The sequence below is a fragment of the Pan troglodytes genome, chromosome 2 (assembly GCF_028858775.2).
Source record: "Pan troglodytes isolate AG18354 chromosome 2, NHGRI_mPanTro3-v2.0_pri, whole genome shotgun sequence".
Lineage (NCBI taxonomy): Eukaryota > Metazoa > Chordata > Mammalia > Primates > Hominidae > Pan > Pan troglodytes.
The window spans coordinates 143813172-143830237 of record NC_086015.1 but is presented as its reverse complement, the minus strand read 5'-3'; the positions used below and the strand labels follow the sequence as shown (position 1 = coordinate 143830237).

The 17066-nt window shown below is 39.4% G+C and overlaps 1 long non-coding RNA gene across 2 annotated transcripts in view; it reads left to right on the top strand.

The window, feature by feature from the left end:
- The window catches only part of LOC134809604 (uncharacterized), a 93493-nt gene that overhangs the window by 60922 nt on the left and 15505 nt on the right, over nucleotides 1–17066 (top strand). For both annotated transcript variants that reach the window (XR_010155809.1, XR_010155810.1), the window contains one exon: nucleotides 4930–5061. This is a non-coding gene — a long non-coding RNA (uncharacterized LOC134809604). The remainder of the gene's footprint in view (nucleotides 1–4929; nucleotides 5062–17066) is intronic.

Here is a 17066-nt window from a genome sequence, read left to right as displayed (position 1 = left end):
TAAAGCATTCTTTGAGCTTCTTGTATTTGGATGTCTAGATCTCTAGCAAGGCTGGGGAACTTTTCCTCAATTCTTCTCTCAAATATGTTTTCCAAACTTAGATTTCTCCTTTTCTTGGGAAAACCAGTTATTCTTAGATTTGGTCATTTAACATGATCCCAAACTCCTTGGAGGCTTTGTTCATTAAAAAAAAAAAAAAAGAATGCTTTTTTCTTAGTCTTTGTCAGATTGGGTTAATTTGAAAGGCTTGTCTTTGAGCTCTGACATTCTTTCTTCTCCATGTTTGATTCTATTGCTCAGACTTTCCAGTGCATTTTGCATTTCTGTAAGTGTGTTCATTTCCAGAAGTTGTGATTGTTTTTTATTAATGCTGTATATTTCACTGGAGTTTCTCCATTTATATCCGGTACCTTTTTTTTTTTTTAATTTCTTTAAGTTGGATTTCACTTTTCTCTGCTGCCTCCTTGATTAGCTTAATAATTAACCTTCTGAATTCTTTTTCTGGCAATTCAGAGATTTCTTCTTGGTTTGGATCCATTGCTGGTGAGCTAGTGTGATCTTTTGGTGGTATTAAAGAACTTTGTTTTGTTGTATTACTAGAATTGTTTTTCTGGTTCCTTCTTGTTCGGGTAGACTATGTCAGAGGGAAGATCTGGGATTCAAGGGTAGCAGGGGAGTAAAGTAGACTGTGTGAAGGTCCTTGGTTCTATTTTTGTTAAGTACACTGGTTTTGTGTTGGTTGGCCTCCAGCCAGGAGGTAGTGCTTTCAAGAGGGCCTCAGCTGTGGTTGTATAGCTAGGATACAAGCTTGCCCTAGGGTCACCTAGAGATAAGTATTGAGGTTTCTCAGGTGGTGGGCAGGGCCATAGAACTCCCAAGAGAGTATGTCCTTTGTAGTTCCTCAGCTGTCCCACGGAGTCTGAAGTGGCAATCCACCTCCTTCCAAGGGTCTGTGGATTATCTCAGCTTTCCTGGTGTGTTCCTGTGGTAGGTCTTGGAGCAAAAGTTCATGATGTGGGTCTCCACATGCTGCTCTGTTGGAGCCCACAGTTAGTCTTGCCTCCTATTTGCCATTTTCCACAGGTCTTCTTTGACATATTACTTAGTTTCTATCATGGTTTTCCCTTTCCTATTTTTTTTTTTTTTTGGTTTGGGTAATTTATATTTTCCTTTGAAAATCACACATTTCATTCATATCTTCAAAATTCCTAACACATTGTTGAATGAAGTGTTCTTTTGTGTATATCTTTGGATTTCCTTGCATTTGTGTTTTCTCCTTTTTTCATTATTTTATAATTTTGTACTTTCTACATTTTATTCTTGACTAAACTGACAAATGATATTTTAGCTGTATTGAATTTTTTCTCTGAAGAATCTGCTCTTAAAATATTTAATTCTATTTGTTTACCACCAATTTATTTTTTGTTTATATTTTTCTCAAACTTTTGAAAAATTGTTTTTTCTTTCTCTTTCAATCTTTGATGATGAATATTTATTTATTTTCATTCTTGTGCATTTAGAGATATGTGTCCAAGGATATGAACTTTCCTCTGGGTACAATTTTGAAGTTTTTGTAGTTCTAATTTGTAATGTTATTTTTAAAAGATAGTTAACGATTGCAGTTAAATCTATTATCTTTGACCCAATAGTTAATTGAAATGTTTTTCTCCTGATTTTCCAGTGTTTGGTTTTTCTGTTTCTACATTTGTTACTTATTTGTTTTATTGTATTGCCATCTTAGAATGTGGTTGGTATTATAATAGCTTCTTGGAATTTATTCCTGAAAGATGTTAATTTTTATAAATGCATTATAGCAACCTAGAGATAATTTTAATTATTCACATATTTTATATCCTTATTTATATTCATATACTTTATCTGTCAGAGACCAAAACAGGTACACTTGAATCTTTTTATTACTTTTTTATTTTTGTCAGTTTCTCTTTTATTTTCCTATGATTTTCCATTACAAATGTTGATGCTTTGTTATTTGATTCCTAATGGTTCATGACAGTATAATCTCCATGGACTGCGGACTTCATCATTACTAAGTGACTGCTTCTGTCCCTATGCAGTGCTTTTGACCTTGAATTCAACTTTGTCTAATAACAGTGTCACAACTCTTATCTTATCTCCATTCAGATTTCTACTCTAGGTTAGAAAGTTGGTTTGGGGACAATAGAAGTGATGTAGCTGCCCATCTCTCTCTCAGCCCTGTCTGCATTATTTCCTCTTGTAGTAGAAGAACAGCCTCCTGCAGGGTTCACTTTCTTCTTCCTGGCTCTCCTAAGCCCCGTGTTTCTATATCTCCTAGGTGAGCCCTTGAGATCCCTCTTCTTTATCTTTTCAAGTTTTCTAAGCACTGGGGATGCACTCATGAATAAAATACAGACACTGAGTCTTAAAGTCCTCTTGCTTTATTGGAGACAATCAGAGTGTAAATTCATAGTACAGAAAAATAAGAGTTACAATTGATGCGAATTCTGCTCTATGTAGGTAGATGCTGTGGGACTCAGACAAGGAACACCTCCCCATTTCAGTCTTCCTGAGGAGGTGAAATGAGGTGGCCTATGGCCTGAATAGGAGTTAGCCAAGCAAATGACAAGGTATATGTGGTATACAAGACAGACAGGATAATATAATCAGAGTCATGGAGACTGTTATTAATATTCACTCTTCACAGAGAAAGTAGTTGAGTTTCAAAGAAGTGATGTACTTAGCCCAAGATAAGAGTTAATAGGTGGTGGGGTCGGACTTGAATCCAGGTCTTTCTAAACCTAAAGTCTGTATTCTTCTGTCTAGTGTGTCACTTGCCCAAATACATTTTCCTTTCAGTCACATTCCATTTCCTCGCCCTCTTTATGTATTTATATGTCTAGCTATCATACCCTTCTCTAGTGACAAAGCTTTTATACAGAGGAGCAAATGACTGACAATAGTCTAAGATACTTTCTCTCCAAAGAGATCTGTATTTTAATGATGTAAGTTAGAAGCTAAAAGAATACAACTACAGCAATGGAATTCCATTCTTTGTTCAGAGAGGGAGATTTCAGAGTTGCCTTGTCAATGTCTGGTAAATTTCACCACTTGAGCTGAAAGTTGTGAGTCTGAGTTAAAATCTGGCCTTGTTCTGAGCATCCCTCTTTTTCTTTGGATTTCTATTCTTTGTGTCCCTTTTCTCACACTAATTCCCAAATTCTTTGTACAAGGAAGGAGTCTCCAACCCATTTCCTTTATGACTGAAGTGATGGAAGACCTGGCCCTCTGGAGGAAGGTGCTGATTGGAATCATAGACTGCAATGGATGAGAACAAAATTTTTCACCATTTACACTTTTCTAAAGCCATTCTTGCTTATGTTTTGGTTCATATTTTATTTCCAGGTCTTGTGAGGACCCTTTATCTTGGAGTTCTGAGCCTTCCTTGTCTAAAAAGATTTTCAGAGTTGTGGGCATGCTTAACTTACTAGTGTCAGGAAGAGGCTGTGATGGACCTTGGGCTCTGTGTGGGTGTTCTTTTCTGAATTTGCACTGCCCTCTCAGCCTACATCTTTAGACCTCTTTGTGGTGGGAGCCCTCTGAGGCCCTGAATCTGGTTGTTCAGTCCTCCAGGAGTACATTTGCAGTTGGGGCTGGGAAGAAAGGGCTTTCCCTCAGGCTTTGTCTATTCCCTGTTTCAGGAAGATAGGTGGTCTTGCCAAGAGCCTGGTCAGTGAGAGCTATCTTGCTCACAGGCGTTTTATTCTGTGGCTCAGTATTTAGTGAGCTCTGCTCATTCAACATTGATCAACAGTTTCATATCCACCCTAGAGTTTCCAATTCCAATGAGTATTGCTTTGAAACTCAGGGATTCCCTAACACTTGGCATGAATTATTCTTAACTTTCCATCTGTATTTATTTATTCAATCAAACACATACATACCATCTTGGAAAGCTGGATTGTGCCCAGGGTGTGTTAGCTACTTTAAGAAATGTAAAAATAGAGGTTCTTTATTACATCATTCAGTTTATACTTTTGCCTTTGCTGACTATATTTTTCAAACCAAAATCAGGGTATATGGTGGGCGTTCATGATTTTTTATTTTGAAGTAAAAGAATACCTAATGAAGACTTGCTTAAGCAGGGGGGAAAAGGAGTTTTTGGCTCATTTAACTGAAAATCCAAGAGCATAGATGGTTTCAGGTGCAACTGGTTCTAAGGATTCAAATAGTCTCAAGACTCAGTTCTCATCATTACTATATTGGCTGCAGTATCAGGTTCTATGTGGTAACATAATAGTGGCAACAGACTCACACTTTGTCCTTAAGGTTTAAATCCAGAAATGAAGAACCTGTCTCTCTCCCAGAAGTCTCAGCAATATCTTATTGACTCTGATTGGGTCATGTGAGCATCTTTAAGCCAATCACTGTGGCTAGAAAAATGTGGTGTGCTGATTGGCTTAGACTCAAATTACATGTTTACCCTTACAGCTGGGCATGGCTTTAACTCATTCAGATTACATGGATTGAATATGAGACAGGGTGGTTCCCCAGAGAAAGACTGGGATAAGACACCAGCACACTGGCAAAGGGATGATGGGAGGCCAAAGCTACAGATATCCATCACACCTACTCTGATCAAGAATTTTTGAACTTCTGGACGTAAAGCCAGATTGGAAGAAGTAATATGATGCCAGTGTGTTGTCATTTCTGGAACATATTTTTTGGGCAATGTAAGTTTGTCACAGAAAGTCAGTGATTTATGGTCACAGAACTGCTATCTCAGTCTTGATAGTCTTTAAAATTATTTGGTAACATCTCCCAGGAAAAACCAACAGAGAAAAAAGTGTTTTACCCAGTCTGGATACTGTTGACAATTTTGAGAGACATTGTTTTGAAAACTTATTTATTATATGTGCTGAGTACCTCTAAATTGCTTTTAACATCTTGCAGAGAAGCATGAAGTGCTCTGAAGGCTGCCAACAAAATGTCAAGTGAGTCCACTGACAAAAAGGAAGAGAAACCTTGGAAAAACATTATTGCTTATGTTCCATCTGAATCTGAGCAGCTGACCTGAGGAAGGAGGTAAGAGGAAATGAAGGAATGAAATACTGAGTAAGCACTTTACTAATAGTTTTAGAGGGAGGGATTCTACCTTTATCACTGAAACTCTACGAGAAACACCCGTAGCTTCAAAGACATTGGAATGCCTTTGCTTGTAGAGCAAAACTTACAGAATGAAAAAGAGACCTCAGCACAAATTTCTTTGAGCAATGTTTACTAACAGACTTGGGTTAGCCAAATGATTCCTCAAAAAGCTCTTAACATTTTTAGGAAAGCAAGCAAAATTATTAATCTTGAAATATTAATTATTAGTAGACATATTTTACGGCAAATACAGAACAGTAAACTTGTGCCAGGACAGTGATCTGATAGTGTTGGGAGAGACAGCCATGCTGCATAGATTAAAGTCAAGGCAGTGGAGAAATGGTTATAGATAAGTAGAAGCCATAGAATTCAAGACCTTCCAGGGAAACTTCTATTCCAGTGAATGCAGAGTCTCACTGCTAACAAAAGTATTTGAGCAAATTCATTAAGGACAAAACTGTGGTAAGCTCCCAGAGAATAGAGATAGTCCTGTAAACTCTGAGATGGCTTGTCCCTTGGAGATTTGGGTGGTAAAATCACTGGGTTGAAAGGTTTGTGCTATTTATTTTGCTTACATAAGTTAAATTAACATGATGTATTACTCTTTGAAAGGATTATATGCCAAAAGGCCAGTGGTTATTCTGATGGTCCTGAGGTCTCCTAAGGGACAAGCTTGAGGAGGGACTTAAATGGCCAAGGATGAAATAAGAAGCAGAAGAGGCTAATGGTCTTTCTGATCCAAAGCTGTAAGGCCCAATGAACCAATTGAGTTTCATCTTTCTTTTCCCCCTTTCTCATGTCCTATGTGCTTACACACAAAGTTCAAGACAACTTTTGCCCCAAAATTGCCTCAATCAAAAAATGCCTGAGTGGTAGGTGGAAAAGGGGAGCTCTGTTTTTGGTGTTCAAAATCCTTTCCTTTTATGTTTTGGGTGCTTTTCCTTGGAATTACCTTTCCTCCTCTTTGAAGAGGTGAACTTTAGAAAGGAAGACTTATAGATGACTTTGGTTATAGCTGCCTCTCAGGTAAAAGAAGCCCTCTACGTAGTTTATCCTAGCTTACTGGGGGCTAGAGTGGAATTGAGGCCACAGTTTTCTTCATGGTAACACATAGGATATGTTCCTGGCATACATGACACTATAGAGGAGGAAAGGGAAATGGAAGAGGTGACTGTGCAGAAGTGGATTCTGAATTTTGGTATCCTTGATCCAGACAAATTTAGCCTGTTTCCATCACTCACAATCATCCTAGGTAGAATTTAAACTTAGATCAACCAGATTTCAAAGCTCATGCCTTTTCTTTGAAACATTTTCTACTTAGAAGCAGTGTCATGGAGAACAGGTAGAATTTAGAAAGGCAGAGGGGTGGGGCAAGAGGACTCGAGAGAGGGCAGAAGAACAAGGAAAGGCAGAAGGCCAAGGAGAAAGCATTGGATTACTAAGGATGGAATGTGGTGGTGGTTGTAGAGTAATTGAGACCTCTGCTGCTGGAAATGGGGACTTTAGATGTAGTGATAATAGAAAAGTGATAGCGGAGAAATCGAGACCAGGAAAGGACCCTGTCTTTGGAAGGTGGATGGAGTAGTCTGGGGAGTCTGAGCAGACATGGACATGGTGGCAGCAGACTGTTAGGGGCAGGAGCCTTGCGGCTGCTGTGGTCAGCAGCGACTGATTTTCCCGAACTCTTTCATAGACACACCAATCCATCGGCTCCAATTCCATTTTTGCTTTGGAATTGCATTTCTAATCCAATTCCTCGATCTGTTGGCATTTCCTCTGTCTCAGAGGCCTGCAGGCCTATGACTGAAGAGGTGCAGCTCCCAGTCCCCCTCACTCAGCACTGTCAGTTGGCGGAAGTTAAGAGTACAAAGGATCTTGGTGGATGGCTCAGAGTTCCTGCAGCTAAATTATGGCCAGATTAAGGCCTTTAGATTGAGTCACAAATGTGAGAGAGATTCTGGAAGTAGAGGAAGGCAGGTTTAGAAAGAAAAAGTGGTTCCTTATGAGCTGATCTAATCACAAATGAGCAAAGAAAGCTCCTGGAGCCTAGGCGACATGCTGGCTCAGTAAATGAGGAAGAGGATTTTCACAAAATAAACTGTCTCCACCTACCACTCCTCAATTACCCTTAACTCTTCGGGGCTAGCATGGTAATGATGCATTTAGTTCCCAAGACCTGTAATGGAAAAGAAGAAGGCAAACTGGTTAAAACAAATAATGACTCACGTGACTAAAATGTCTAGCAGTAGAGAGTGCAGTCTTTAGGCACATTCTGACCAGGGCTCTGGCTCCATTTCTCTGGCATTCTTTCTGCTCTGCCATTTTGAGTCAGTTGCATTCCCAGACTGGCTTGCCTTAGAGTTCAATGGTTGGAGCATTCCTGGGCTTCACATCCATACACCATTCCATTCAGAGGAAGAGAGATTCTCTTTTCCAAACCATCAAAAGTCTTGAATTTTGTTCTAATTGAACCAATTACTCTGTTGAGGAGGAGGATCTGCTGTAGGACTTTTGGGGCTAGTGTCAGGATTGGGGTTGGTAGATCAATCTCACTCAGACCCTGTGCCTACACAATGGATGGAAAGAGATAGATGTTGGAGGGTGAGGGCAGCCAGCAATGTCCTCTCCAGAGTCATCAGAGCAATGGACAAGTGTATCCATAGCATGGATACACTTATGTGGAAGAGGACAAAAAACATGTTTACCACAATAATACAGATCTAGGGCCATACCTGGAATGGGTATAGCATTGCAGAAGAAATATTTTTTCTTGTTTACCCCAAATATACCATTGGCAGCAAAGGCAATGATTACAGGGTCATCTTCTCTATGACATTTCCATAGCCTTGCCAAAGAAATAGGTTGATAGATTGATGTATAGATGGATGGATGGATAGCTAGCTAGCTGGTGGATAGGTGGCAGATAGATGGATAGATAAGGCAAATTCCATGGGTCTATGTGTCTGTTTTTGTACCAATACCATGATGTTTTGGTTACCATAGCCTTGCGGTATAGTTTGAAGTCAGGTAATGTGATGCCTCAGCCTTAGTTCTTTTTGCTTAGGATTGCTGTGGCTATTTGGGCTCTTTTTTGGTTCCATATGAATTTTACAATTTTTTTTCTAATTCAGTGAAAAATGTCATTGATAGTTTGAAAGGAATCACATTGAATCTGTAAAATGCTTTGGGTAATATTGCCATTTTAATAAAATTGATTCTTTTTATCCATGAGCATACAGTGTTTTTACATTTGTGTTGTCTCTGATTTTTTTCAGCAGTGTTTTATAATTCTTGTTGTAGAGATCTTTTACCTCCCTGGTTGGCTGTATTCCTAGGTATTTTATTCTTTTTGTGGCTATTGTGAATGGGATTGGATTCTTGATATGGCTTTCAGCTTGGACATTATTGGTATATAGAAATGTTAGTGATTTTTGTACTTTTTTTTTATCCTGAAACTTTGCTGAAGTTGTTTATCAGTTCTAGGAGCCTTTGGGCAGACACTATGGGGTTTTCTAGGTGTACAGTCATATCATCTGTGAAGAGAGATAGTTTGATTTCCTCTCTTCCTGTTTAGATGCCTTTTATTTTTTTCTCTTGCCTGATTACTCTGGCTAGAACTTCCGGAACTATGTTGAATAGGAGTGGTGAGAATGGGCATCTTGTCTTATTCTGGTTCTTAGGAGGAATGCTTCTAACTTTTGCCTGTTCAGTATGATGTTGGCTATGGGTTTGTCATAGATAAGTATTATTATTTTGAGGTATGTTTCTTCAATGCCTAGCTTGTTCAGGGTTTTTAACATGAAAGGATGTTGAATTTTATTGAAAGCCTTTTTTGTCTTTTGAGATGATCACATGGTTTTTGTTTTTAGTTCTGTTTATGTGATGAATCACATTTATTGATTTGCATATGTTGAACCAATTTGCATCCCAGGAATAAAGCCTACTTATTTGTGGTGAATTGGTTTTTTTGATGTGCTGCTGGATTTCACTTGCTAATATTTTGTTGAGGATTTTTAAATCTATATTCATTGGAGATATTGGCGTGAAGTTTTCCTTTTTTATTGTGTTTCTGTCAGATTTTGATATCAGAATAATGCTAGCCTCCTAGAATGAGTTAGGGAGGAGTCCTTCCTTCTCAATTTTTTTGGAATAGTTTCAGTAGGATTGTTATCAGCTCTTCTTTATACATCGGTAGCAATCAGCTGTGGACCCATCTGGTCCAGGGCTCTTTGGGGTTGGTATGTTTTTTTATTACTGATTTAATCTTGGAACTTTTTATTGGTCTGTTCAGGATTTCAGTTTCTTCCTTGTTCAACCTTGGGAGGTTGTATGTTTCCAGGAATTTATCCATTTACTCTAGGTTTTCTAGTTTGTGTGCATAGGAGTGTTTATTATAGTCTCTGAGGGTTTTTAAAAATTTTTTGTGGGGTTGGTGGTAATGTTCCCTTTGTCATTTCTGACTATGTTTATTTCTATTTTTTATTAGCCTACCTAGTTGTCTCTCAATCTTATTTATTCTTTTAAGGGACCAACTTTTGGTTTCGCTGATCTTTTCATGGATCTGTTTCATTTTGTTGTTCATGTGTCTGTTTCATTCCGTTAAGCTCTGATTTTGGTTATTTATTTTCTTCTGCTAGCTTTGGGGTTGGTTTGCTCTTGTTTTACTAGTTTCTGTAGGTGTGATGTCAAGTTGTTAATTTGAGACCATTCAAACTCTTTGATATGGGTGTTTAGCACTATAAACTTGACTCTTTACACTGCTTTAGCAGTGTCCCAGAGATTCTGAAATGTATCTTTATTTTTGTTAGCTTCGAAAAATTTCTTGATTTCTGCCTCAATTTCATTATTTACCCAAAAGTCCTGCGCGAGCAGATATTTTAATGTCCATGTAATTGTATGGTTTTGAGAGATCTTCTTGGTGTTAATTTCTACTTTCGTGCTGTGGTCTGAGAGTGTGGTTGGTATGATTTTGGTTTTATTAAATTTTTTGAGAATTGCTTTATGGCCAAGCATGTCATTAATTTTAGAATGTGCACAACATGCTGATGAAAAGAATGTCTATTCTCTTGTTTTTGGGTGGAGTGTTCTGTAGATATCTGTAAAGTCCAATTGGTCAAGAGTTGAGTTTGGGTCCCAAATATATTTGTTATTTTTCTGCCTCAGTGGTTTTTCTAATACTGTCAGTGGGGTGTTGAAGTCTTCCACTATTATTGAGTGATGATTCAAGTTTCTTTGTAGGTCTCTAAGAACTTGTTTTATGAATCTGGGTGCTCCAGTGTTGGGTGCATATATATTTAGGATAGTTAAGTCTTCTTGTTGAATGGAACCTTTCATCATGATGTGACACTCTTTTGGATTATTGTTGGTTTAAAGTCTATTTTGTCCAAAATAAGAATAGCAATCCCTGCTGTTTTTTGTTTTCCATTTGTTTGACAGATCTTTCTCCATCCTTTTACTTTTAGCCTATGTGTGTATTACACATAAGGTGGGTGTCTTGATGATAGCATATTGTTGGGTATTGCTTCATTATCCAGCTTGCCACTCTGTGCCTTTTTAGTGGGATGTTTAGCCTGTGTATGTTCAAGGTTACTATTAATATGTGTGGATTGGTCCTGTCATGTTGTTAGCTGGTTTTTAATGTAGACTTGATTGTGCAGTTGCTTTATAGTGTATATAGTCTATGTACTTAAGTTTGTTTTTGTGGTGGCCTATAATGGTCTTTTGTTTCCATATTTAGTGCTCCCTTGAAGACTTCTTGTAATGTAAAGGTTTTGTGGTAAGAAATTCCCTTAGCATTTGGTTGTCTTAAAAGGATTTTGTTTTTCTTTTGCTTATGAAGCTTAGTTTGGCTGGATATAAAATTCTTGTTTGGAATTTATTTTCTTTAAGGATGATAAATATAGGCCCTCAATCTCCTTGGGCTTATAGAGTCCACTGGTGGCCTTACGAGGTTCCCTTAATGCTGAATATAGGCCCCCAATCTCCTTGGGCTTATGGGGTTTCTGTGGAAAGGCCCACTGGTAGCCTTATGGGGTTCTCTTTGAAGTTGACCTGCCTCTTCTCTCTAGCTGTCTTTAATATTTTCTCTTTTATGTTGACCTTGGAGAATCTGATGACTATGTGTCTCAGTGATGGTCATCTTATATAGTATCTTGCAGGGGTTCTCTGAATTTCCTGAATTTGAATGTCAACCTCTTTAGTGAAGTTGGGGAAATTTTCATGGACAGTATCCTTGAATGTTTTCCAAGTTGATTTTTCTCTCTTTCTGTCTTTCAGGGATGCCAGTGAGTCATATGTTTCGTCTCTACATAATCTCATATTTCTTGGAGGTTCTGCTTATTGTTTAAAATTCTTTTTTCTTTATTTTTGTCAGACTGAGTTGATCAAGGAATCAGTATTTGAGCTCTGAGAGTCTTTACTCAGCTTAATCTATTCTGCTGTTAATATTTTTGATTGTATTATGAAATTATTATTGTGAGTTTTTCAGCTCTATCAGATCAATTTGGTTCTTTCTTAAAATGGCTATTTTGTCTTTCAGCTCTTTAGTCATTTTACTGGATTTCTTAGATGCCTTGGATTGGGTTTCAATTTTCTTCTGAATTTGATGATCTTTATTGCCATCCAGATTTTGAATTCTGTGTCTGTCATTTTAACCATTTCAGTCTGGTTAAGCACCATTGCTGGGGAGCTAGTGCAGTCATCTGGAGGTGGGAGACACTCTTGCTTTTAGCATTGCCAGAGTTCTTGCACTGTGTTTTTCTCATCTCTGTGGGCTAATATTCCTTTAATTTTTGAAGCTGCTGTCCTTTAGTTGGGGCTTCCTGCTTTTATATTATTTGATGCCCTTGAGGGTTTGACTGTGGTATAGGTTGGGTTTAGTCAACTGGCTTTCCTTCTGGATGATTTCAAGGTGCCAAATCTCAGCTCAGCACTCCTTGGCTGAGTGCTCTAACCCTGAGTGGCTGGGACCAGGCCCGTGTCTTTATTCTCTGGCACCTCAAGGTTAAGCATCTGCTGTATTGGAGGGGCTGAGGTGTTCCTGGTCCACTGGCAACAATACTCTGACGGGGGTGCCATAAAAAGCACTTTGTCAGGGCAGTGGCAGTGGTATTTGTGCTTGCACATGTATGCCAATGGTGGTGAGGTGGTAAGGCCCACATTGCATGCATTTGCCAGCAATGCAGTGGGGGGAGGCTGTGAGTGGGTGTGAGCTGACAAGGCCCATCTGCAAAAGCTTTCTGATGGTTAGGAGGAGTCTGCCAGTGACAGAGTTATGGTGGTAGCTGCTGGGAAGTGCCCTGATTGGGCAACCAAGGCTGTGTTGTAAGCAGGTGTGACCGGGCAGGGACCCTGGGAGAGGCTGGCATACAGGGCAGTGTTCAGATCAGACTGACCCCTTCCCATAGGCAGGATATCCCTGTTCTGTCCAGGTCTGACAGTCAACAAAGGCCAAAGCCTCCTAGAGGAACGTGGCAAGTCTTGGTGGATGAGCATTCCTGGCCATGCTCCACTGCCCCCACTGCCACATTAAACCTTTTGGGCTCTACACAGACTGGATCCCTGGTCCTGCCAACTTTTTAAACAGCTCTCCATGCCAACTCAAATGTCATTGTGGGTTGTGGGGTCTTTTGCATCTAGGATTTCCAGAGGCCCATGGCAAGTGTGGCTCACTCCATGCCTGTTGTAACTCTTTCCCCAGGAGCTACTTGGGGCCAGGAACAAGTCCTGGTGCTCAGCAACCCTGTGCAGGGTTCCCAGATTCCTCTCACTTCAGCGAGGGTCTGTGTCCTCCCTCTGTTTGCTCTCAGTGCCTTCCTCTTGAAGATCTGCTCGGAATGTGCTAGTCTTCTTAATGGTCTGGTCTGTCAGTGACAGAAGCTCTTCCTGGCTGAGTCTAGTTTGCCATCTTGGCTTTTTCAGTTTTTAAAAAGCAAGAAATCTAACATCTAGGTGTTTGGCTACTATTTTGCATCTCTTCACATTCCAGGGGTCTTTCCTTTGCTCAAGGCAGGTGGTCAGGTCTGGCTTAGAGATAGCAACACTATTTTCTGGCTTCTGGGGGTCCTGGCCTCGTAGTTATGTGTCTCCCAATACCTGCAGGTCATAGAGTCACAGAGGCTGTGGGAGAGTCACCTGGAACTCCAAGAGCAGTGGACATAGAGCAGTAAAGGCAGGACCTGGAGTGTTGGTGTCCCAGGAGAGCACTCTTCAGCTCCCACTTTGGAAACTTATAACAGAATGTATCCACTCAGCCTGGCTCTTCTCTGTCCTGAACCTTGATCTTGACCTTATACAATATATATAAAAATTAACCCTAAATAGATAGTACTTTCATATAAAAGCTAAAACCATAAAACTTCTATAGGAAAACATAGAGGCAAGTTTTTTGACCTTGGCTTAAGTAAAGATTTCTTAGATAAAACACAGAAAGCAGAAACTATAAAAGAAATTTGATAAATTGAACTTCATGAAAATCAAATCTTTTGCCCTTTTAAAGACTCTCTTAAGAAAATGGGGCCTACTTGAGGGACGATCGGGAAAAATAACTATCGGGTACCATGCTTAGAACCTGAGTAATGAAATAATCTGTTTGCCAAACTCCTGTGATATGAGTTTACCTATATAACCTTTTGCATATACTCCTGAATCTAAAATAAAAGTTAAAAAAAAAGAGACAGTGAAAATACAAGCCTCAGACTGGGACAAAATTTTTGCCAACTGTATATTGAATAAAGGACTTATATCCAGAATATATAAAGAACTCTCAAAATTCAGTATTAAGAATCAAAACATTGAAATTTTTAAAAAGGCAAAAGATTTGATCAGGCTCTTTACCACAGAAGATATATGAATGGCAAATAAGCATATAAAAAGATGCTTAACATTATTTGTCACAGGGGAACTCCAAATTAATGGTACCTCAATGAAATACCACTACATACACATGAACATGGCCAGATATAAAAAGACTAATGATACCAAATGTCAAACAGAATGTGGAATAACTGGAACTCTTGTAAATTGCTGACGCAAGAGCAAAGCAGGATAGGCTCTTTAGGTAATAATTCGGTATTGTCTTATAAAGTTAAACATATATTTACCTTATCTTCCAGCCATTCTACTTCTGTGTATTCATCTTAGAGAAAAGAAAACATATGCCACATAAAGATTTGTATACAAACGTTCATGGCAACTTTATTCAACATAGACAAAAACTAGAAACAACTTATATGTCCACTAACAGGTGAATGGATAAGTAAATTTTGATACATTCATACAATGGAATACTACTTAGCAATAAAAAGGATCAACCTAATGATATGTGGAACAACACAGATAAATCCTAAAAGCATCATGTTGAGTGAAAAAGCCAGACCTAAAAGACCATATACTTTATTCTTCCATTGTATGATATTCTAGAAAAAGCTGAAGTGCAGTGATGGGATCCAGATCAGTGGTTGCCTGAAGAAAGAAAGTTGGGATAGAGGCCAAAGGGAATGTTTTGGGAGTAATGCAAATATTCTATATCTTGACTGTGGTGGTGGTTAAAAGATTATATTCAATTTGTCAAAACTAATCAAATTGTACACGTAAAATGGCTGACTTTTGGTATGTAAGTTAAACTTCAATAACTCTCATTTTAAAACTTGTTATAGTGTGTTTTGTTTTGCTGGTTACAAGGTTTCCATGTTATTGCACAGTGGGTGAGGTGTCCGAGTGCTTGAGACCTGGTTTAGGGTGCATGGCGGAGTACTGTGAGGAAAGAGGGGCAGCCTGGGCTGCAAAGCATCAGCAGCTTTATAGAAGACAACCACTCCCTCTAGTACCTAATGGGTGACATCACATTTCTTTCTACTGGAGCCCCCATCAGCAGCCTGGGTTCCACGTTTGACTGCACAGGCAAAATCCCCAGCTTCTGCCTGGTGAAGAAGCTGTAGGCTCAGAAGTTTGAGGAAGTGAAGGAAAAATATCAGCACTACTGAGGAAAGGAGAGAACAGTGGACTGGAAGTGGATCTAGGGCTGCACCTGACTCACAGTTACTCACTGGTTCTCTGACCTTGGGGCTTTGTTCATAGACTGATTGATTTAGCCAGAGCTGGCTGAGCACTTTTCCTGGGCCTGACACTCTGTGATCCAGCAGAGTTGCAGTGGTGACTTCAATTTGTCCCTAATTTCAAAGATCTCACAGCCTGGGAAGAAAAGCAGACATAGGCATAGATAACTATTATAATGTAATTGGCAAGTGCTGTGATGCCAAGATGTACTCAAGATATTACAGGGGCTGGGACTCTGTTAAGCCTCAACAACCTCACATATTAAATATAGGTAATAACAATAGCGACCTCCCAAGATCATTGTGAGGAATTAATGAAATATTTAAAAATGTGTTTTCAAGCTGTATGTTGTATAAGTTGCATATGAAACAGCATTCACAGCATGTTTCTGATCTCTGCTAGGCCCTAGCTGGCTTTAGGCCCATCTTTAAGAAATGGGGTATGGCTTATGACTGAATAAACTAATCATAATAATAGCTACCAGGTGCTGTGCAAATATTATACTATTTAATCCTCATAAACATCATGCAGGATCTGTACCGTTAGCCTCATTTTACCCTGGAGAAAAGCAAGACTCCTAAAAGTTATAGAACTTGTCAAGAGTCACCCAGCCAGTGAACACTGACTTTAGTGGAAGGCAGTTAGAAAGGCAGGATTCCAGGTCATTTTTTTTCCCTCTTAGTTAGACTTATGCTGGTTTTGCTGTGCTTGTGATGTTATGAAGGACCACAAACCCAAACTCCTACAGAATCTAGGCAGGTAATGTAAAAGAGGGAGGGAGCTGTGAAGCCAACTGTTAGACAAGTAGAGACTGTGGGGAACTGAGGAGCAGGGAACATGCCCTTTCTGAAGAAGTGAGCTGCTCCCTCTCCAACCACACATGCTGTGCCAAGCAGGAGTGCCAGCTCCGTGTGGCTATTGCCCGTGATATTCCCAAAGAAGCAGAAATTTGAATTTAAAAGTGGATCTGACAGTGAAGTATCCTGATTTTTATTGTTAAATAGTTTAAAATTAGTAAAAATTTTGTGTAGGCCTAACTGAACACATTGTGGGTTTAGTTTGCAACATCTGATCTACATAATTTTTTTTAGTGGAAGACTAAGAACCAGAAAAATTGCCATGGCTAAATTCAAAGATCTGGCATATTGTATTGCATTTTTGCACGACAGGCTATTTTAAACCATCTTGGTCAGTTACATGGATAAGGTTAAATAATGACAGATGGGGCAGGGCTGCTTTTGGGGTCTGGAGCAGTGGTTATGTGGGCTATGATCAGCTGTCTCACATTGGAGGACTGTATTCCATGTAAGTTGTCTCTAAAATACAGTACAACAAAACCCACAGGGAACTGGGAAATGGGGACAGCGGCCTGCCTTCCAGACTCTGCAGCCCGAATAAAATAGCTTTTGAAGGAGAGACAGCCATAGGGTTATTTGCCACTACTTGCAACAGCTTCACTAATCAGTACTGGCCTCAGGGCTCAAAGTCAAAAAGCTAAAGAAATTGAAGGTTAAAGTTTCTGATTCAGTGAATAGAGATTTTACCTGGTTACAGGTCTATTGGTAATGCTTGTCAAAGGACAGAAATCCTTGATTTGTATATCGTAAGCTAAAGAAACCTCAACCTCATGTATTAGTTCAGGGTTCAATTGGGATGATTGGCTGTCTAGGTAGGCACAGGGTGGAGAGGTGCAAGTCACAGTGCTTACTTGCATCCTACCACTAGTGTTCAGAATCTGTGCTGTGTCCCTGAGTACTGAGTCAGGTGCTCTGCCCGATCAGGGGCAGCACCTGTGCTGAGGGGCTGGAGATGTAGCTAGTGCTGGGATGTGGAGTTATGACACTGGCCTTCAGCATCATCTAATAAATAGAGTTTCCTGGATTAGC